This window comes from Thamnophis sirtalis, unplaced genomic scaffold, assembly GCF_051295495.1.
Source record: "Thamnophis sirtalis isolate CommonGarterSnake01/CBP01778 unplaced genomic scaffold, rThaSir2_p1.2 scaffold_11, whole genome shotgun sequence".
NCBI classification, from domain to species: Eukaryota; Metazoa; Chordata; class Lepidosauria; order Squamata; family Natricidae; genus Thamnophis; species Thamnophis sirtalis.
In genome coordinates, this window is record NW_028261391.1 from 58,360,189 (window position 1) to 58,380,717 (window position 20,529).

Here is a 20,529-nt window from a genome sequence, read left to right on the forward strand (position 1 = left end):
GTAGTGCAATATGGTGTAGAGGTTTGTTTTGTTTTTTTAAGTGTGGGGGGGAAGAAAAGGAGGCGCGGGGTGAGGGTGGAAGGGAGGAGGAAAAGAAGAGAAATCTGCTGAATATCGCCCGGCGTACGATCAGTTCGGGGAGTAACAAGCAAATCCCTCGAAGGCGAGAGTCGGTTCGGCTGCTGGAGAGGCAGGAAATCGGCCGCTTCCTCAATCCCAGCGTCCTAGTGCGAGTGTCCAGCTTCCCTGCGCCCCAATGATCAGGTACTCAACAGTGCAACTCTAAAATGATTTAATGCCTCCCTTATTACAGAGAGGGATGCAGTTGTTAGACACCCAGAGGGACGCGCACTCGCTGTTTCAATTGATTACGGGTAATTTTGCAGCCTCCACATTTAGGTTACCTCATGAATACACTAAATTGTTTGGATAATATATCACTTCGTAATGGGTGGTTTGTATGCTTGTCCCCAATCAAGTCGAGTTTAGCCAGTGAATAAACTGAAATGATTGGCCTTGCTTTCAGGAAACACACAATCAAAAAAAAAGGCTGAGATTTCCAGAAGGAGAAGAAGGAGAACGAGAAGAAGGATCAATGGAAGGAGCGGGAGAGGGGGCGAGGGAAGAAAAGGGAAGGGGGAGAAAAAAAACTTTTGACAAGATTCAGCCAGAATTGTTAGGAGCCATTAGCAGCCATTATTAACTTTCTCCAGTTTGGCGTTCACCTTTCCCGATTTCCGAACGCGTTTCATCCCAGACACGTCTCAGACAGAAACACAAGTTCTATTTATAAATAGATCTGGAAAAAAGCTCCGCCAGTTTACCAAAAGGATCTTGGCAGATCTTCTCCGCAAACAGCCACCGAGTCACCCCCCTCCCCTAAAGGGAAACCCTGTCAACCATTTGGGGGAGGGAGAAAGAGGCTTGCCTTGGTACGGATTCCAGATCCCAGAAATAGGAAACGTTTTGTTTCCCCGTTGGAGATGGGGAGAAGAAGGCGAAGAGGGTGCTACATTGGAGGAATCTCCAAACGCTCCTCTCTACTGCCTACCAGCCATCTTACCACTCTTTTCTCTCGTTAATTCAATGCTGATACATGTAGGTGCCCCCCTCCCCAATCCCCCATCTCGCCTTTCATAAAAATTGAACACATTTCCAGAGCTTCCTTCCTCCCTCCCGCTTTAAAAAAAAAGCCTGCTTTGTACCCAGATGGATCCAAAAGAGAGAAGGAGACAGAGAAGGAGGAGGAGAGTGCGGAGCAGATCTCAACTGCGTGATCTACTAAAGGGGGCGGGGAGAACGAGAGCGAGCGAACGAGCGAGAGAAAAGTTTCCCCCTGGCTATTTCATTGTCTCCGCTACAATATCTTTGAGAACCGCAACAGCCAGTAATCCAATAAGACCATTGATTAGACGACAATGATTCAATTCAAGCGCCTGGCTTTGTGCACAGAGCATGCTCCAGCCTTTCTTGTCACCTTGCAGGGCAGAAGCCCTCTTCACGCTGCTCTCCTCATTCAGGCCTTTATGGGAAATGTAGAGCGAAAGGAGTGAAAGATGGCAATTATCTAATTGGACTATTAACAAACAATTCTCTGAGTGTGGCTGTCTGGCATTGGTTCTTGGGCGGGGTGAAAGGCCGCCTGTTGCACTGGCCCCATTCACAAAAGAGTTGCAGGGGCCAGGCAAGAGGAAGAAAGCGAGGGAACTTCTCACAGAAAATCCCAAGCTGCTTTAGGGAAACTTACTACACACACACACACACACACACACACACACACACACACACACAGACACACACACCTGCCCACCCGCCCACCCGAAGCGGAAAGGCGGTAGTTACACCCCACCCGTGCCATAAACGAATCCACATCCAGAAGCCCCATGAAAGACACACCAGATATATCTGTGCAACATATGCCAAGAAAGAGACTTCTTCAGTGGCTCACACCAATTGTAACCTTTCCTAGTAACTCATTGGAGAGCTTTCCACATCTCTTCCCACAACCCTCTCCTCGCAAGGGTCTGCCTTTGGAATCAGTTGGCCGTAAACACCTCTTGTCATTAAAATAATTTCCACTTTAATACACCTGAAGCACTAGATACGGTATCTAGTTGGCAGATGCAAGCTACTTTCAGGTTTCTGAGCCAAGGGGTCCTAAATGGGGAACCTATCTCCATAATAGCATTCTGGCTGGTCTCTGAGGATGAAATAGGATGCTGTCAGTTGCTTTTAGTATATTTGTATATATTACATATAATTGGGTTTGATATCAATGATAAAATATATAATTTGGGAGTAAACAAATAAATATGTTGGGTGTAAACAAATGTATACTTAATTTCACTTTAGTACTGTTATTCTTGCTATTGTTTTATAGGTTATCTTTTTGCCTATAGAGCACTTGAATATATAATCTCATATAAATACACAATATGCATTTTACTGGGAACTGGAGAGAAATAATACGTAAATGGACTGAGAAGAGCTATGATATTTAATAGATTATCAGTAAGATTTAATGCCTGAATATTTGTACTAAAGACAACAATATTCTGTTCTTCCCTTCTGTGTGTCATATGTGGAATTCTCTCTCTCTCTCTCTCTCTCCCTCCCTCCCTCCCTCTCTCTCTCTCATGCACACACACACCCTCTGTAGATGGACACCTATTACACATCTTTTCTTCAAGAGTCCAGTATGATGTACATGGATCTCATGTCTCTCCATACACATTTTGACATCACAATAATCTGATAAGGTACCTTAGGCCAGTGTTTTTCAACCTTGGCAACTTGAAGATGTCTGGACTTCAACTCCCAGAATTCCCCAGCCAGCGAATGCTGGCTGGGGAATTCTGGGAGTTGAAGTCCAGACATCTTCAAGTTGCCAAGGTTGAAAAACACTGCCTTAGGCAGATAATGAAAAAGTGACCTAAATGGCATTAAATGGAGATTACAATCTAGGTCTCTGGGTCTTAGTGCAATTTTCTAATGCAAACTTTCTCAAGTTGGTATCTTCCAGATGTACTAGATTACAGTTTTCATAATACATAGTTAGCATGGCTAACAAATTTCTGAATTGAAAATATGGGAACTTTAGTCCAACATAACTGTAGATCAACATATTCAGTTGCACCCATTCCTGGATTGGAAGGCCCTACTTATAGTCAGGCATGCTCTTATCACCTCCATCTTGGACTGCCACAATGCGCTCTACATGCAGTTGTCTTTGAAGAATATCTAGAAGCTTCAGCTGGTGCAGAATACAGTGGCATGGGCAGTTATGTGCAGTCCTAGAGCAGTGCATGTCACACATCTGATCCATGAGCTGCATTGGTTGCATCAGGTTTTAATTCAAGGAGCTGGTTTTAACTTTGAAAGGCCTTCATGGCATGTGTCCAGACAATCAGAGGGGCCAATCCTTCTTAGTAATCTCAGCCCACCAAGATCAGATCTCAAAAAGAAGGAATTCTAGGGACCTAAGCAGCGTCGGTGTGTCCCAGGAGATATGCCTTCTCTGGTGTGGTATCTACCATTTAATACAAAAACAAATACCTCTTACTATTCCATGTGTCTGTAACTAGTCAGAAATTATAGTTTCATTTTATAGTTTCCAGTCTTGGGTATTTGATTCTGTATTGGATGGGGTAGTATAGGAATATTATTAGTGTACCTTCTGTAGCACTGGACCACAGCTCTTCCTAACGTAACTGATGTGGCATTAAACTTGCCTGGATATCTTGTCCTTAGAAACTTCAGGATTTCATGATTGTCTTGCAACGTGAACCTAATACAATCTGGTCTCATGGACTGGCAGGACATGATAGATTTGATATTTTGACTGACTAAAACAGGGAATCTGCTGATGGATATTGTCTCTAAAACACTCATGATCAGAGCACTTTCTTGTTACCTTTAAACTGGTGGCTGCTACAAACCTCTGCAGAAATAGAGGGCTGGTTAAATGGTCTGATGTGGCTACCCAATAGGCCAAGATTACTTCCTGAGTAATCTTGATGCTTGAAAACCTGTCTGACCACTGACATACTAGTCCCTACAGTTTCCTTGGCAAGATTTTGGAATTAGTTTGCCATTTGTTACTTTCTAAGGCTGAGAGAGAATAACCTGCTCAAGGTCACTTACCTGGTCTTGTGTCTACAAGACTACAACTCATGGTCTTCTGGTTTCTAGCTTAATACTTTAACCACTACACCAGATTGGATCTAAATCAGCATATCGGTTTATAAGGTAGCTAAGAGCAGCAAATGATAGTTGATAATTGAGTTATGTATAGGATAAAGCACAGAGATCTTCAATGAAATGCATGAATCCATTACTTGACTGCCACCTAATTTTAAATAAACTAGATGCTCCATGTAGAGTTTTAAAATTATAAAAGTACTATCTCATGGAAACATCCCAAAAGGTAAAGGAGACACATCTGCATAACATTATTCTGTAACATTACTGTGAAAAGTCTCTACGGTCAATGCAATTAAGTGCTTATTGGAGTCTTGTCTGATCTGGATGGGGAAAGCCTCCAGGGTAGTGAACTGCAGGTGGATGCATCACTACAGGAAGGAGTGTTCCTGGCATCATTTAAGGAGGTCTTGGTCTGTCCTCTCCTTAAGAAACCATCATTTGGTCCAACCCATCTGGACAATTTTAGTCCAGTTTCCCACCTCCCCTTCCTAAGGAAAGTGGTGGGAAAAGCAGTCACATTGCAGCTCCAGAGGATCCTGAATGAAATATATTATCTGCATCCCTTTCAGTTGTGTTTCAGGATGGGCCAAGATGGGCCATGGAACAGAAATGGCATTGGTCATGTGTGTGGATGTTGTTTGGCAAAAGAGGGATGGAGACAGTGCATCCATCCTTGCTCTCCTTGACCTCTTGGGGGCTTTTGATACCATCAATCATGATATCCTTTTGAGCGATCTATGGAGTTTGGGGCTGGGTGGTGCAGTATTGCGCTGGATTGGCTCCTTTCTCCAATGCCAATCCCATTCAGTATAGACAGAGAGCGAGAGGTCTAGCCCACAAACACTTCTTTGTGGGATGCCACACACTCTCTCCATTCCTTTTTAACATCAACATGAAAATGCTGGGCTAGATCATTTCATACCATGGGATGCGATGTCATCAGTACAGTGATGATATATAGCTTTATATCTCTATCCCCAGTGGCCCAAGCAATGTTGTGGCTGTACTTTCTCAGGGCCTGCGGGCTGTAGAGGTCTAGATAGGGGACAACAAGCTTTGTCTGAACCCCGGGAATATGGAATGGCTATGGGTTGCACTATCCCAAACAGATCCGAGATGCAACTTGGGGGTTCTGGGCTTGCTCAAAAAGCAGGTGGCAATTGTACCTTTGCACAACTTCATGTTGTGCACCAGTTGTACCCTTACTTGGCTTGTGAAGTCAATGTACTTGTTCTACATGGGGCTTGAAATACTTGAAAAGTATTGAGAAGCTAAAATTGGGGTAGAATACAATGGCACATACAGTTCTGGGTGCTCTAGGGTGGTACATATAACATGGCTTTTGCGCAAGTTGCATTGATGACTAGATTGCTTCTGGGTTTTATTCAAGCGCTATATAGCATGGGTCCAAGGTATCTGAGGAGCCATCTCATCCCAATGGCACTAGCCTGGCCCACTAATGCCAACGGAAGAGTCCTACTATGGACCCCAAACTGCTATGCAATTTTGGCGGGCAGGTTCAAGGAGAAGGGCCTTTTTCACTGTGGCACCCACTCTGTAGAATTCTCTACCATCAGAGGTGAGAACTTTTCTTACCCTATTGGCCTTTCAGAAAGGTGTAAAAACTTGGTTTTGCAATTTGGCTTAGAGCCCCGAGGGGGGTGCTCACTGCTGGAGTTGGTTGACAGAATAACAAGACCTCATTCCAGTGCTATCCTTCTCTTGGTTCTTGGTTTTTTTGCATCACTTTAAATTTGTAACCGCATTTCTATTTATCTTTTTGTAATCTGTAAACTGCCCAGAGTCGCCTTATTGCGGAGATGAATAGTATATAAATTTAATAAGTAAATAAATAAATTGTGAGTCTTACCTGCCTGTGCTTCTTGAAACTTGAAATATTTTAAAATTCAATCCTGGGCATTTATTATCTGGGCAGAAGAGTCTACAAAATTAAATATTATATCAATATTATATTTGCATTATGTTTTTACATATAATAGATGAAAGAAATTGATATGCAACAATTATGCAACAACATATATGCATTTTAAAATAAAAAGAACACAAACATTGGTAGGGGATTATAGTTTTGTGAGTATCCTTACAAAATTATTCCATATTCATTTTTTTCATAATCAATTTTACTTTCCCCTTCTACAGAATAATAACAACAAAGAATGAAATTGTCTCCTTCAATTATGCCTCTGAAGTTAAAATATTTTGCATTTGATTATAATGCTCTAGAATGATGTATTTAATCCAATACTTAGTTAAATCACCACTAGTTAAATCAATACATATCGTATGATTTAAGGACTAAAATACAGATATTTTATAAATCATGTTAGTTTATATAAAATATGAAAAGTTAATACTTTCTTAATTATGTCTTTCTGTTTCTTGCAGTTTATATCTGCATATCTCCAAACAAAATGTTAGAAAGCTTAAATTATTTTTATCCATTCTTTTCACCTGAACTGTCACCTGAACTTCTTGGGATTTTGGATGGATATTATTGTTGGTTATTATTGTTAGGCAGAGCTGTATACCAAGCTTTCAAGGTAATAAACTGATGACTCATTTAGTCATCAACACACGGGTCGGCAAACTTAAATACTCAAAGAGCCATTTCGACCCGTTTCCCACAGAAAGGAAAACACCGGGAGTCACAAAGTTCTTAACCAGAAGCCCCCTGTTCAATTCTGGAAGTTCAGTTCCTCCACCATAGAGTCTCCTCCTAGCGTGGCATACTTTTTCCTCTACCTGTGATAACCGAAAGCCCTATCAATTGTGGAGACAATTGGAAAACCCTCCCCTTGCCATAGAATCTTCTCCTGGCGCACTGTGCTTCTCTCCCACCCCACCAGAAGCTCCTCTCAAAACTGTGGCGCCAACCAGTGACGGAGCCACAGCAGAGGGAGGAAAGAGCCACACGCGGCTCCAGAGCCGCAGTTTGCTGACTCTTGTTCTAACATTTTATTGAATTAACCAGGCAGCCTTACTATTTAAATTGCTCTGAGCAGTTTTTAATCCTAGACCTAATCTTTAATCTAATACATCTAAACTGAAATAAAATGCACTGCTTTAGAATTTTGTGTTATTATTATCTTGTTATTATTTATGTAGAATTGATATGCCACCAAGTCACAATGGTTTTTCACATTTTACAATAAAGAATAATGATGGGTTCAGGCTTTGGAGGCAGAGATTTCTTTAATCTTGTGGAAAGAAAATTCACATGAGTTTTCCTGACTCTTATGGATATGTATTAATCTAACTCTCCCTCCTCTCACAACAACAACATTCCATGAAAAATGAATATTCAGGGTTAAGGGGTAGACAAAATGTCTATCTATTTATTTGTTTAACTTGATTTCAGTGCTGCCCAATGCCAGACTAATTTTGGGTGGCTCATAATATAAAAAACAAAATATCAATATAATACAATATGATATGATAAATACAATAAAGGAAATAAACAAAGTTGCAAAACTGGACAACAAATGCCATGTTCATATTTGAAGTATCAGCTATCAAGCCTGTCCCCGTTGCTTTAGCAATATTTCATCCCCAAAGAAAATCTAAACTAAGTCTTTCAGTGGTTGAACTAATCACTTTGTGTTTTGGAGAAAATGGGGATGGGAGTGGGTAGGAAGAGATGGAAATATTTCTTTGCCTTGCCTTCCATCCTGAACTTCCTTTCAGTGTGACTGGAATCCAGTCTGGGCTGGAATCCAGTGTTGAAATGTTCCAAGTACTTTGCTGTCTAACTGTAACAAAGAAACAGCACTACCACCTAGTACAATTCATTGTTGCTTCAGGAATATAGAAGAAACATTTTTTTCCTCAACGCATTACAGTAAGCCTCTTCTAAGAAGGCACCTGCTATAAAACATGCATCATTTTGATAAAATGAAAACATCCTTCCTAAACATTGCTTATTCATATTCAAATGTCAGCATATTACTTCATTAACAAATAATTTGACAGAAGCACATATAACAGATCAACTAAAAATTGTTTCATCTGTGGAATCTAATTTCCTATCATTTAGTATTAATCTACTCTAAATACCCATTAGATAGGTACCTGAAAGAAAGAGTGACATTTATGTATAAACCACTTTACATCGTGGTCAGGCAAGTCCCTTTGGAAAGTCACAGACAAGATAAAAGAGCAATATTTCTTTTCCGTTGCTGCTCCCAGCAGTGGCCGCATCCTGCCACATCTTAGATTTTCAATTCTGAACATATGTATTTTATCAGAAAAGTATAATGAAAATTTGTCAAGAAGGAAATACATATATAACAGTATGCTATTAAAGTCATGGTGGTTTGGTGATTCAGTCAACCTAGCTTTCCAAATCAACTGATTTGGGGGACTCATCATCCTACAGGTAAGCTATCTTTCATGTTTGAATTGTGCATGGAATGCTAGTATGTCAAGCTGTGTCTCCTGATCTGTTAGACAGGACTACTCTTCAAGGGAGGGAAATTGTGTGTGCTTATGCTTATCTTTAGCAAAGCCACCATTTATCAGGAAGTAATATGTGGATGCTCACTTAGCCATTATTTATCTGTGGAGACATGGAAATGAGTTATGTGTAACCTGGCACATGCACACGTGTGTTCTTTCTCTCTCTCACACACACAATGAGGGGAAAAATAGAAGCAGAATGACAGTTATGTTCCATTATTCTAGTAACCAGTTGCCAAATTCCCATAGGAAATTCAGTAGGTTAAAACATTCATTAAATAGTGTGTGAAGAAGTGCTCATCAGCCTGCATTCTTAGACATATGCATGTTAGCCCTGTATAAAAGGCGAAGTATTTGAGGCTCTATAATCCAATGAGATGTATATCCTTAGCCAAACCAAACCCTTTTAAGTATTAGTTTCTCTTTAACCCACAAGGTATAAACATCTTTGGTATTAATGAAGACAAATAAGATTGGGCTTTCTCCAGAGCATAGCTATTTGCAATGTACAAAAGTGAGCTTGGAGACAAAATCACATTGATGGAACCATCAGTTTTAGTTTACTAGTTCCAAAGAGGAAAATAAATTTTTAAGATTATAAAAACAAAAATATGACTAGGAGATTATCGTAATAAATACAAGTTGATTTACACACACATTATCTAACTATCAATTTTTTGAAACAATATTATGGACTGAGCAATATATATAGAACTACATCTAGAAACATAGCAGTGATTCCTTCAATGGAAATCAGAGATCATGGAGAATATAAGAAAATGTTGTTCTCTCCATGTTTTGACATCATGGCGCACATGAGATGAATTAAATACATGCATAATTTATATCATGTGAGTGATGATGTCATGGGGTGGGTGGCATCATTATAGTTTATATTTGACACCTATGGTCCCATCTTCTACGAAAACTTTCAAAGCAACATTTGACATTAATGAGCTTCTTCCTTACATTTTCAGAATTTTCTAGTGGAAGTTTTGAATATAAAAATGGACACAACATATTTGATATGAAGGGAGAGTTGACAAAAATGTTTTATTAGTGGGGAAAAAGTGCATGAAAACATATTGTATTAAGGAAAATTCATTAAAATATAGTGCAAAATATGTATATTCAGAGGAATTAAAAATACAATATGTACATTTTTTTCATTCCCGCTCCCAACACATTTACAAATAGATGCAAATAACTCTTTCAATTCTAAAGAATGGAATACATTGACACAGCAATGCAATTTTTGTGTCTTTGCTGTGATCAGAGATGTCTTCAGACATATGTTTTGCTTCCCAAATAGCAGCTCCTGTTGGTCTCCCATTCAGGTAATAACTAGACTCGACAGTGCTTCTCAACCCAAATAAGTTACCGCCAATGTAAAAGTGATTTGCAATTGCTCACTTCCACTAAAGAAGCCTCTGTTTGCAGTCTTTTTTACCTGTAGCGCCTTTGTTTTGAGAAGTACAAAGTCTTTTAAAAAAAAGATGTATGCTTTGAAGCGACCAACTGTTTGTTGATTCTGTGATAAATGGTTTCACTGGGAAGTCATGTTGTCTTTGATAATAAAATTGTAACTTCTAAGGAGTTATTTTTAGCAGTAGAACTACAGAGTTCCTTCAGTACTTCCTATGATGATAATTCTTGCATGATTCCTTTAAATGGGAAGAGATGAACAGGCAGTGCCTTTTTGATATCTTATTCCAGACAAACAATCATCTTTTGTTTTGGAGCCAATCTTCAAAAAAGGAACAAAATGGAAACTACGGCTCTATCAGTCTGACATCAATACCTGGGAAGATTCTGGAAAAAATAATCAAGCAACAAATCTGCAAACACCTAGAGACAAGCAAAGTTATAACTAGAAGACAACATGGGTTTGTCAAAAACAAATAATTCCTGACAAATTTTATTACATTGTTTGAAAATGTGACAAAATTGGTAGACCAATGAAATGCTGTGGACAAAATTTATTTGGACTCAAGTAAGGCACTTGATAAAGTAGACAACAACTTATTACTTGATAAGATTGAGGATTAGACCAGGGTTCCTCAAGATTTTTGGCTTTGCGGACCACACAAATGGAGCACACACATTCGCCACTCCTTTCCATGGCCCGGTTGCAATCTCCTTCGCAGCCCACAGGTTGGGGATCCCTGGGTTAGACAGCATCATTACCAGATGGATTCATAACTGGCTGACCAACCACACTCAGTGTGTAGTTCTTAATGGAACTGCATCTACATGGATGCAAACATGCAAGGAGGTACCTTCAAGACTTTGTCTTAGGTCCAGTACTCTTAAATATCTTTATAAATAATTTAAATGAGGGCATAAAATGGGAATTCATCAAATTTTCAAACTGGTGGGAATAGCCAACACTCTAGAAGATAGGCTCAAGATACAGAACGATCTTGACAGACTTGAACTCGGTCCTATCAAACAAAATAAAATTCAGTGGTGAGAAAAGTCAGGTTCTATATTTAGGCAAGAAAAACCAAATGCACAGCTATAGAATAAGTGGTACCTGGCTCAATAGTAGTAACTGTCCTAGGAATCTTGGAGTTCTAGTGGACAACCACTTAAGTATGAGCCAGCAGTATGAAGCCACAGAAAAAGCCAACACAGTTGAGGGCTACATTAACAGAGGGATAGAATCAAGATCACATGAAGTATTAATAATGTCTTGGTAAGACCACACTTGGATTATTGCATCCAATTTTAGTCGCCATGATATAAAAAAGATGTTCAGACTCTAGAAAGAGTGCAGAAAAGAACAAGAAGATAATGAGAGGACTGGAGGCTAAAATATATGAAGAATGGTTGCAGGAATTGGGCATGTCTAGTTTAATGAAAATAAGGACTAGAGGTGAAATGATAGCAGTATTCCAATATCTAAGGGGTTGCCACACAAAGAAAAGAGGATCAACTTATTCTCTAAAGCACCTGAAGGCTTCCACCAAAGAGTGGAAACTAATCAAGGAGAGAACAAAGCTGAAAATAAGAAATTTCCTGTTAGAGCAATGAATCAATAGAATGCTTTGCCTTCAGAAGTTTTGGGTGTGCCATCACTGGGGGGGGGGGGTGGTTAAGAAGAGATTGTGCAACCATTTGTCTGATATGGCGTACAGTCTCCTGCAGGAGCAGGGGGATTAGACTAGAGAAGATCTCCAAGTCTCTTCCAACTCTTGTTATTCTGTTATGTGGAAGCTTTGAGAGAATTATCTAGACAAGGAGTCAGACTAACACTAACAAGGAATCCAAATAAATTATGTCCACAACATTTCGCTGGTCTACTAATTTTGTCACATTATTAATAACAATTAGAAGAGAAAGTGCTGTACTGGAAACAATCAAGTAGCAGTTCAGTGATTTTATATCTGTTCCATTTATGGAACATCTGACATAACCTTCGTTTTTGTTTGTTTGTTCGTTTTTGAGTCCAGCTCAGAAATGGGAGAGTCAGTTCATGTAGCTAGATATGCATTTCAGTGATAGGTTAATTGATAATTTTGTTCCTACAGCTGAGCCTAACGCTAGATATATGAAGCTGGATCCAGGAACTGACCATTAAATCTCTGGATTGCAAAATTATTGGGTGGAATATCTTTGGCAGTAAAGATTGGGATGCCCATTAAGTTATATAAAATTTCCTTGATTCTCATATGTATTGGATCTAAAGGAAGTTATTTTTTCTTTAATCAGGTTTCTGGATCTAAGCATGTTGGTTCTTATATGAATGTCATGACTTTACCTACAGGAGTTATTTTCAACTCATAGTCTATCTAATCATTGCTTTAGTAAACCTACCTAAACCATTTAAGAAAGCCATGAAATAAACCCACTTAATAAACCACGTGAGAAATATATGAGATTCCTTAATAATTTAGAGATATTCTATACCACAATTTAGAAATGTAAGACTGGGCAATCATCTGCAACAAAGTAAAAGACAGCATCACTATCAGATGGATTTGTTACTGGCTGACCAACCACACTCAATGTGTAATCCTCAATGGAACTGCATCTTCATGGAGGGAAGTATGCAGTGGAGTACCCCAAGGCTCTGTTTTGGGCCCAGTACTCTTCAACATCTTCATCAATGATTTGGATGAGGGAATAAATGGGGAACTCATCAAATTTGCAGATGACATCAAGCTGGCAGGAATAGCCAACACTCCAGAAGATAGGCTAAAGATACAGAAGGACCTTGACAAAGTTGAACATTGGGCACTATCTAATAGTGGCTGGGGGGGCAAAATTTATTCCCCTCAGATAGGGTCCGCAACTTGGGAGTCCTCCTGGATCCACAGCTGAGTTTTGACCACCACTTGTCGGCTGTGACCAGGGGGGCATTTGCCCAGGTTCGCCTGGTGCGCCAGTTGCGGCCCTACCTGAACCGGGAGGCCCTCACAACAGTCACTCGAGCCCTTGTGATCTCTAGGCTGGAATACTGCAATGTGCTCTACATGGGGCTGCCCTTGAAGAGCATCCGGCGACTTCAGCTAGTCCAGAACGCGGCCGCGCGAGTGATCATGGGCGCACCACGGTTCGCCCATATAACACCAATCCTCCGTGAGCTGCGCTGGCTACCTGTTGATCGTCGGGTGCACTTCAAGGTCTTACTTACCACCTATAAAGCGCTCCATGGTAGTGGATCTGACTATTTGAGAGACCGCCTCCTGCCAATCACCTCCCTGCGCCCCATCAGATCGCACAGAGTAGGCCTCCTCCGAATTCCATCCGCCAGTCAGTGCCGACTGGCGACTACGCGGAGGAGAGCCTTCTCAGTTGCAGCTCCGACATTATGGAACAACCTCCCCGTGGAGATCCGTACCCTCACCACAGTCCAGGCCTTCCGCACAGCCCTCAAGAACTGGCTATCCCGTCAGGCCTGGGGATAGGATTACTCTCACCCCGCCCGAATGTTGAGTGAATGTTGTGTTTTTATGATCAATTTTCTTTTTATCACGATTCTTTTCTTTTTAAGTCTTGTCTTGCACTCCCTTCCCTTTATTGTTGTAAGCCGCCCTGAGTCCCCTCAGGGAAAAGGGCGGCATATAAATTTCCAATAAAATCCTAAATCCTAAAAAATCCTAATAAAATGAAATTCAATGATGAAAAGATTAAGGTTCTACATTTAGGCAACAAAAATGAAATGCACAGGTACAGTATAGGTGGTACCTTGCTCAACAGTAGTAACTGTGAAAGGGATCTTGGAGTCCTAGTGGACAACCATTTAAATATGAGCCAGCAGTGTGCAGCAGCTGCCAAAAAAGCCAACACAGTTCTAGGTTGCATAAACCACTTTATAATGCCTTGGTAAGGCCACACTTGGAATACTGCATTCAGTTTTGGTCACCACAATGTAGAAAAGATTTGAGACTTTAGAAAGAGTGCAGAGAAGAGCAACAAAGATGATTAGGGGACTGGAAACTAAAACATATGAAGAACAGTTGCAGGAACTGGGTATGTCTAGTTTAATAGAAAGAAGGACTAGGGGAGACATGATATCAGTGTTCTAATATCTCAGGGGTTGCCACAAAAAAGAGGGAGTCAAACTATTTTTCAAGGCACCTGAGGGTAGAACAAGAAGCAATGGGTGGAAACTAATCAAGGAGAGAAGCAACTTAGAACTGAGGAGAAATTTCCTGACAGTTAGAACAATTAATCAGTGGAACAACTTGCTTCCAGAAGTTGTGAATGCCCCAACAGTGCAAGTCTTTAAGAAGATGTTAGATAGCCATTTGTCTGAAATAGTATAGGGTTTCCTGCCTAGACATAGGGTTGGACTAGAACAGTGTTTTTCAACCTTTTTTGTGCAAAGGCACACTTTTTTCATGAAAAAAATCACGAGGCACACCACCATTAGAAAATGTTAAAAAATTTTAATTCTGTGCCTATATTGACGATATATAAAGTAATTCTCTTGAATCCTCCGCGATTGTTGCTATGGGTGCATGCATGGGACGTCAGTGATGTCCCTGCGTGCGTTACCTCCCGGCGGTCCCCGCGTTTTTAAAGTAAACGCAGGGACGCAGGGACTTAATAGAGGCATCCCTGTGTCCCGAAAGCAACTTTCGGGACATACACAGAGAATGTCCCAAGGCAAAAACACCCGGCGGGTGTTTTTCCCATGGCACACCTTACACTATGTCACGGCACACTAGTGTGCCGCGGCACAGTGGTTGAAAAACACTGGACTAGAAGACCTCCCTTCCAACTCTGCTATTGTATTTTATTATATTGTAAACGTAGATACACTCAAATTTCCTTCATTTCACTGCAGAATCCAGGAAAAGAAAACTTTATTTGCTACTGTTGTAATGCAGGACAAGAGAAGTCTATGTTTGCAATAAATTCTTAGCTTTGACCTATGGCTCTGGAACTGTGAGGATTTCATTAGTTTTAATTGGCTCATTCTTTAAATGGGCACTTCATAGAGTTCAATATACTTCCTAATGAATTGTAAGAGATGATAAAAGCAGGGTTAGCAAGACAAATTGCCCATGACACTAGTTATTAAAATCTATGGAGGATTTCAGGGCATTTGGGGGGTTATTCTACCTTACGATAGAGGAATATAAGCACATAGGGAAACCGGGCAGCACGTCAAGACATGACATTAATCATAGATAAATACAAGGTAACGCTCAGTGGTTGCAACTTGCTACATTTGTGCAATAATCTGATGGCCTTCAAACATTTAGAGGTCTCAGGGAAAGGAGTGCCAGTGTAGGTGTTATTGCCATTGTCACTTTCTCCTCAGTTGGTAGATATATTTGTCTTTTTAAACACACCAAATTTAAAAAGAAATCCCTTGAGTAGCTTAAACATGGGAGCAACGTGAAAACAGGCTCCTGAAAGGATCTCCTCCTTTTCGATTAATGCCACATTCCATTTTGGTCACTTGCCTCTGAAGGTATATTTATTAACAGTCTGAAAACCTCCTGGAAATAGTGATGAGGATGGCTGATTATAGGTGTGGTAGGATGTATGTACAAAGAAAGATTGTGAAGTCTAGAATTATTTTGCTTGGATGAATGAATTAGAGAAGGCCTGATGGTGGCAATGAGGTTTATATAAGTATATATTGGGCAGTACATATTACTTTTGCTCCCTTCTTAACATAAAATGAGCATAAATGCCAGGTTGAATGAAAAGGGAGTAAAATATACATTGGGAAAAGCTGCAGTATCCTGGAATATATTATAGCATTTGTGGCAGTATAGCTCTGCTGCAACTGTTATAATTTTAAACATGAGCTGGCATAATGTCATGATATTTAATCAAGGAAGATTCTGATATAAATTAAAAACATTCTTAGAATATTTTGTGTGTGTCAATGCACAGTGCTGCAGAATAGAAAAGAATTGCTGTTTTATGTTATAGGAATATTCTTCAACAATTCCTTTCTCCTGGTAAACAAGTAAAATAAACTAATTAAAGGCACATTATCACCCGCGTTAAAATACCTTGGAGGGCAAATAAATCATGGTTTATGGTTTAGCATATGAGCCCACCCAACTACCATTAAGTGTTGTACCTTATGATTCTTGACCAATGTATCTTTTCATGTCTTTTTATGTCCATTGAGAGCATATGCACCAAAGACAAATTCCTTGTGTGTCCAATCACACTTGGCCAATAAAGAATTCTATTCTATTCTATATTTATGAAGCGACTAACTCTAAATTGGTGAAGTATTGGTGATAGTCATATTTTGAATTCTGAAAATGTAAATGATTCCACAAATTGGTTCCTGGGGTTATTTTATATCTACAAAAGGCCTTTAGAAAATACTTGATTTATTAGGTACCCCCTTCTAGATCAGTGTTTCTCAACCTTGACAACTTGAAGATGTCCGGACTTCAACTCCCAGAATTCCCCAGCCAGCGAATGCTGGCTGGGGAACTCTGGGAGTTGAAGTCCGGACATCTTCAAGTTGCCAAGGTTGAGAAACACTGTTCTAGATACTCCTGCTTACCTACATTTTGTTACTCATGCGTATTTCTGCCCTTTTAATAGCCTGATCTGCACATTTCCCAGTCAACAAGGGGGCCACAGCCCTTTTATTCTTTTCAACTCAATGCTACTGTGTCTTTAGAAATAGAACATTGTGTGTAAAGATCTCCAGACTCTGCCTATATGCCTATATGTCCATGTCTTGTTTGTAACAAAAGTAAATTAAAAAATAAAAATGGCAGTTGTGATGCAACATACATAAAAAATAGGCAGAGCTTTGATCAGACTGTAATAGTCACCATCTCAATAGTTTTTACCAGACCCTGAGAATGGTGCTCTTGCTGTCTATCAGCAGTATAACTCTTCAAAAACTATATAGAGGAGGACCAGATCTAGTTACAGAAACCAGCAAATTAAAAGAAAGCTAAATCTGAATTGAATATATACATACATACATACTTATATACAGTAAATTCCCCAGTGCATCCCTATGGAAGAGGCATTTGGGCAGCTCTTCAGCATGTTGGAGCATGCTCCATTCTAAGTCCCTTTCCCTCCTAGTCATGTGACCCCCCCCCCCCCCGTAATGCATATGCCGCTTGCCCTGTGCTTCCCTGGGCACACACATGCACACAAATGCACAAAGTCATAGCCTTGTGGGATGGCAGAAACGTGCAGACACTGATCCTGAAGGAAATACAGACTCAGGTAAAATACATTGGAACTGGAATTATTTTGTATTGAAACAAATTGGAAATAAATGAAGGAGGTATGATCTATATAAGCATAACTGTATAACAAACTTGTTTTCTAAACAGGCACCTATGGTTTGCTTTTGAAAATAAAAAAATAGCAGAAACTGTTACTTTGCTTTACCCAGTATTAAGCCCTGATTACATAAAGCTTAGTTTAACTAAATTAACAGTCTGATTTTAAGATTAGTTAGAGAGTCTGTGCTCAGAAATCTAGCATCCTAGACTAGAGTACAACTATCATATAGTATCTGGCCTGCAAACAGTAGAATGACTACTAGATGGAAGCAAAGGTTTAAAACCTTTTACAAATCTCTTTCTTGCCATCTAGTGGCCAGTACTGCAGACAACTGGATTAACCTTTACCAGAATTACTGGTACATCTATTTTGATCTGCTAGTTTCAATCAAACAGGCTAAAACACATGACCTACCACCACAAGATAGAGATGCTCTCAATCAAGTATAAATAATACATATAGATACGGATTATGCTCAGCCCTTCCTCTGATGGTTACAGAAGAAAGATTGGGCCATTTAAAAAGAAGATTTTGTTGCAGGAATGAGGTGGAAAAGAAGGACATAATATTATGCCCATAAGTGTATGATTAAAATTTAGAATCTCAAAGAAGTGAAAAGTCTAGGAAGAATGAAAACAGAGCCGTTGTTCTAGATGTTGAACAGGAGAGGAGAGAGTACCGATCCCTGCAACACCTCATAAAGCAGTGGCCAAAGGCTGATCTCTCCACTCCTATCAATACTGACTTATTGCTTATTAGAGGCACTATTTAATTGCTATAATGCATTTTTAATTTTTTTAAAATAAATATTTTTAACATAATCATCCTATTTGTTGCCTGCTTGCCTGCCTGCCTGCCTGCCTGCCTGCCTGCCTGCCTGCCTACCTACCTACCTACCTACCTACCTACCTACCTGTTTATCCATTGCACTTTCTGATTTCCTCCTATAAATTACACGTAAAATGACAAGTAAGTTTTCATCTTCTGTGAAAACAATATCAGATTTAATTCTATAATATCACTTCTTTAAAAATGAGCTACCTAAGATCTTTTAGAGTGGCTACAAACCAACATTTTGCTTGCATCCACGTGTGCAGAAAAGGCATAAACAGGAGGTTTAGTAAAGTGCTTCCTATAGAAGAGCGAGCTAGAAGATGTGGGTTGTTTCTTCACATGGACAAAGGGAGCCCTGCTCCAACCAATTCAAATTAGAATTTGATATGCTTCCTTATTGGTATCCAGTAACACGTACAGAAATCAAATACCTGATTAACCAACTCAATCCATGAAAAGTATTAGGGAATGACCTTTTAACTGATTAAATTATTTGCAACAACCCAGAGGGGTGGATTCCAGGCATAGGTCCTCTGTTTTTTTGTGTTTTTTTTGCTATTGACTGTTTTGCAATCCAAGAGATTACAACAATAATAGTTCCCATTTACAAAAGGGGGGGAAAGATTCTACCAGTTAACCATTGCCCCACCAGTCTATTACGTATCATAAGCATATTATATGCAAAACATTTAAACACAAAATTACTGGATTCGATGAAATTTGAACAGTTATTGTTAGAGGAATAAGATGGTTTTAGGGCTAATTGCTCACTACTCAATTTATGTTACAACATTTAGCAGAAAAGCGCACAGATAAACTAGCTCAGAACCATGTGTAGCTTTATCAACTTTAAATTTGCATTTGATTCTGTGTCCAGATCAGTGTTTCTCAAACTTGGTAACTTTAAGATGTGTAGACTTTAATTCTCATATTTCTCCAGCCACATAGGAATTCAGTTTCCTGAATGTTTCCTGAATCCATAACCACTGGACCAAACTGGCTCAAATAATAGTGATAATATTATCTAGTATTATTTTAGCTTGTGTTTTATATTTAAGTCTCCTCTTTTATTTTTAAACAGTTTTAGTTGTTTTGTTCTATACTGTTCTGTAACCATGAGGACCCAGACTGTGGGGGCAAGTTGCTGACTCAATTTGCTAAAAAATAATAATTGTAAACTGCTTAGAGAGGGCTGAAAGCCCTATGAAGCGGTATATAAGTCTAATAAATAAATAAATAAATAAATAAATAAATAAACAAACAAACAAACAAACCAAAATAAACTTTGATTGCCTGAAAAGATGTGATATAGTAGATAGTATTCTGAAAGCTTTATAGAATAGAATAGAATAGAATAGAATAGAATTTTATTATTTGTATGCCGCCCTTCTCCGGGAGGACTCAGGGCAGCGAACAATTCAAGGGGGAAAAGGGGAACATAAAAACCATTATAATTGGTTATGTTCCCCATATCAGCCATGTTATAAAGGCTGGGGCAATCCCAGCAGTCATTTTGAAGAGTGTCTACAACATGTTCCAAATGTACTGAAAGACTTTGATATTTCTGGTCTTTATTTAGTCGAGGAGCTGGCCAATTCGTTTGCTAACAAACCATTAGGAGCTTTCATAAGCCATGAATTAGCTTCAAGCAGAAGCACTACATTTTAATCACTTTGTGCTTTTCTTAATATAGCCATTGTTAGAATTAGTAATTAATACCTGCTTTGGCAACTGCCAGAAGAAAACAAGGGGCTGACCACAAACGCTTTGTACGTGAGAAATGTCACTCTAGCTGGCAGGATGTGGCTGTGTAACTGTGCTGAAGAATTTTGCAAGTGGGTCTGTTACTGGAACAAGGAAAAGAAACATGACATTTAGCTTAGCTGTGGTCAAGAATGTCCAGGCAAACGCCTGAAAGTACAGTAAAAAGTTTTTATTATTAGCATCTTAAAAAACACACCCAGAAGTGGAGAGCTTAGCTATTTAAGCGTAACACCTAACCCAAGCTTACTAAGGCATATTAACTTATACTGCACATGCCTTAAAAATCCAAACCAAATGATGAAAGTTCAGGAAATTATAAGATTTTATGGTATAAACTGGCTTGCTGAATTTCCATAAGCACATCTAATTTGAATTCCAAGTATATCTTGCTTTAATTCTTCACAGAAATAAATTATTAAACCCCACTTTCCTCAACTCAATTATTAGTTCACTACACTGGGTAAAATGTTGGGTTGGTCAATATAGTGAAACCAGTGGGAGAGCTAA

General features: G+C 39.4%; 1 long non-coding RNA gene across 1 annotated transcript; it reads right to left on the minus strand.

Annotated features, from left to right (window-relative positions):
- Positions 1 to 9,718: 9,718 nt before the first annotated feature.
- Positions 9,719 to 20,078, minus strand: LOC148043664 (uncharacterized). The gene is made up of 2 exons (XR_015697967.1): positions 19,978 to 20,078; positions 9,719 to 10,480 (listed from the first exon to the last, which is right to left on the minus strand). It is a non-coding gene; the product is annotated as an uncharacterized LOC148043664 (long non-coding RNA).
- Positions 20,079 to 20,529: the final 451 nt, after the last annotated feature.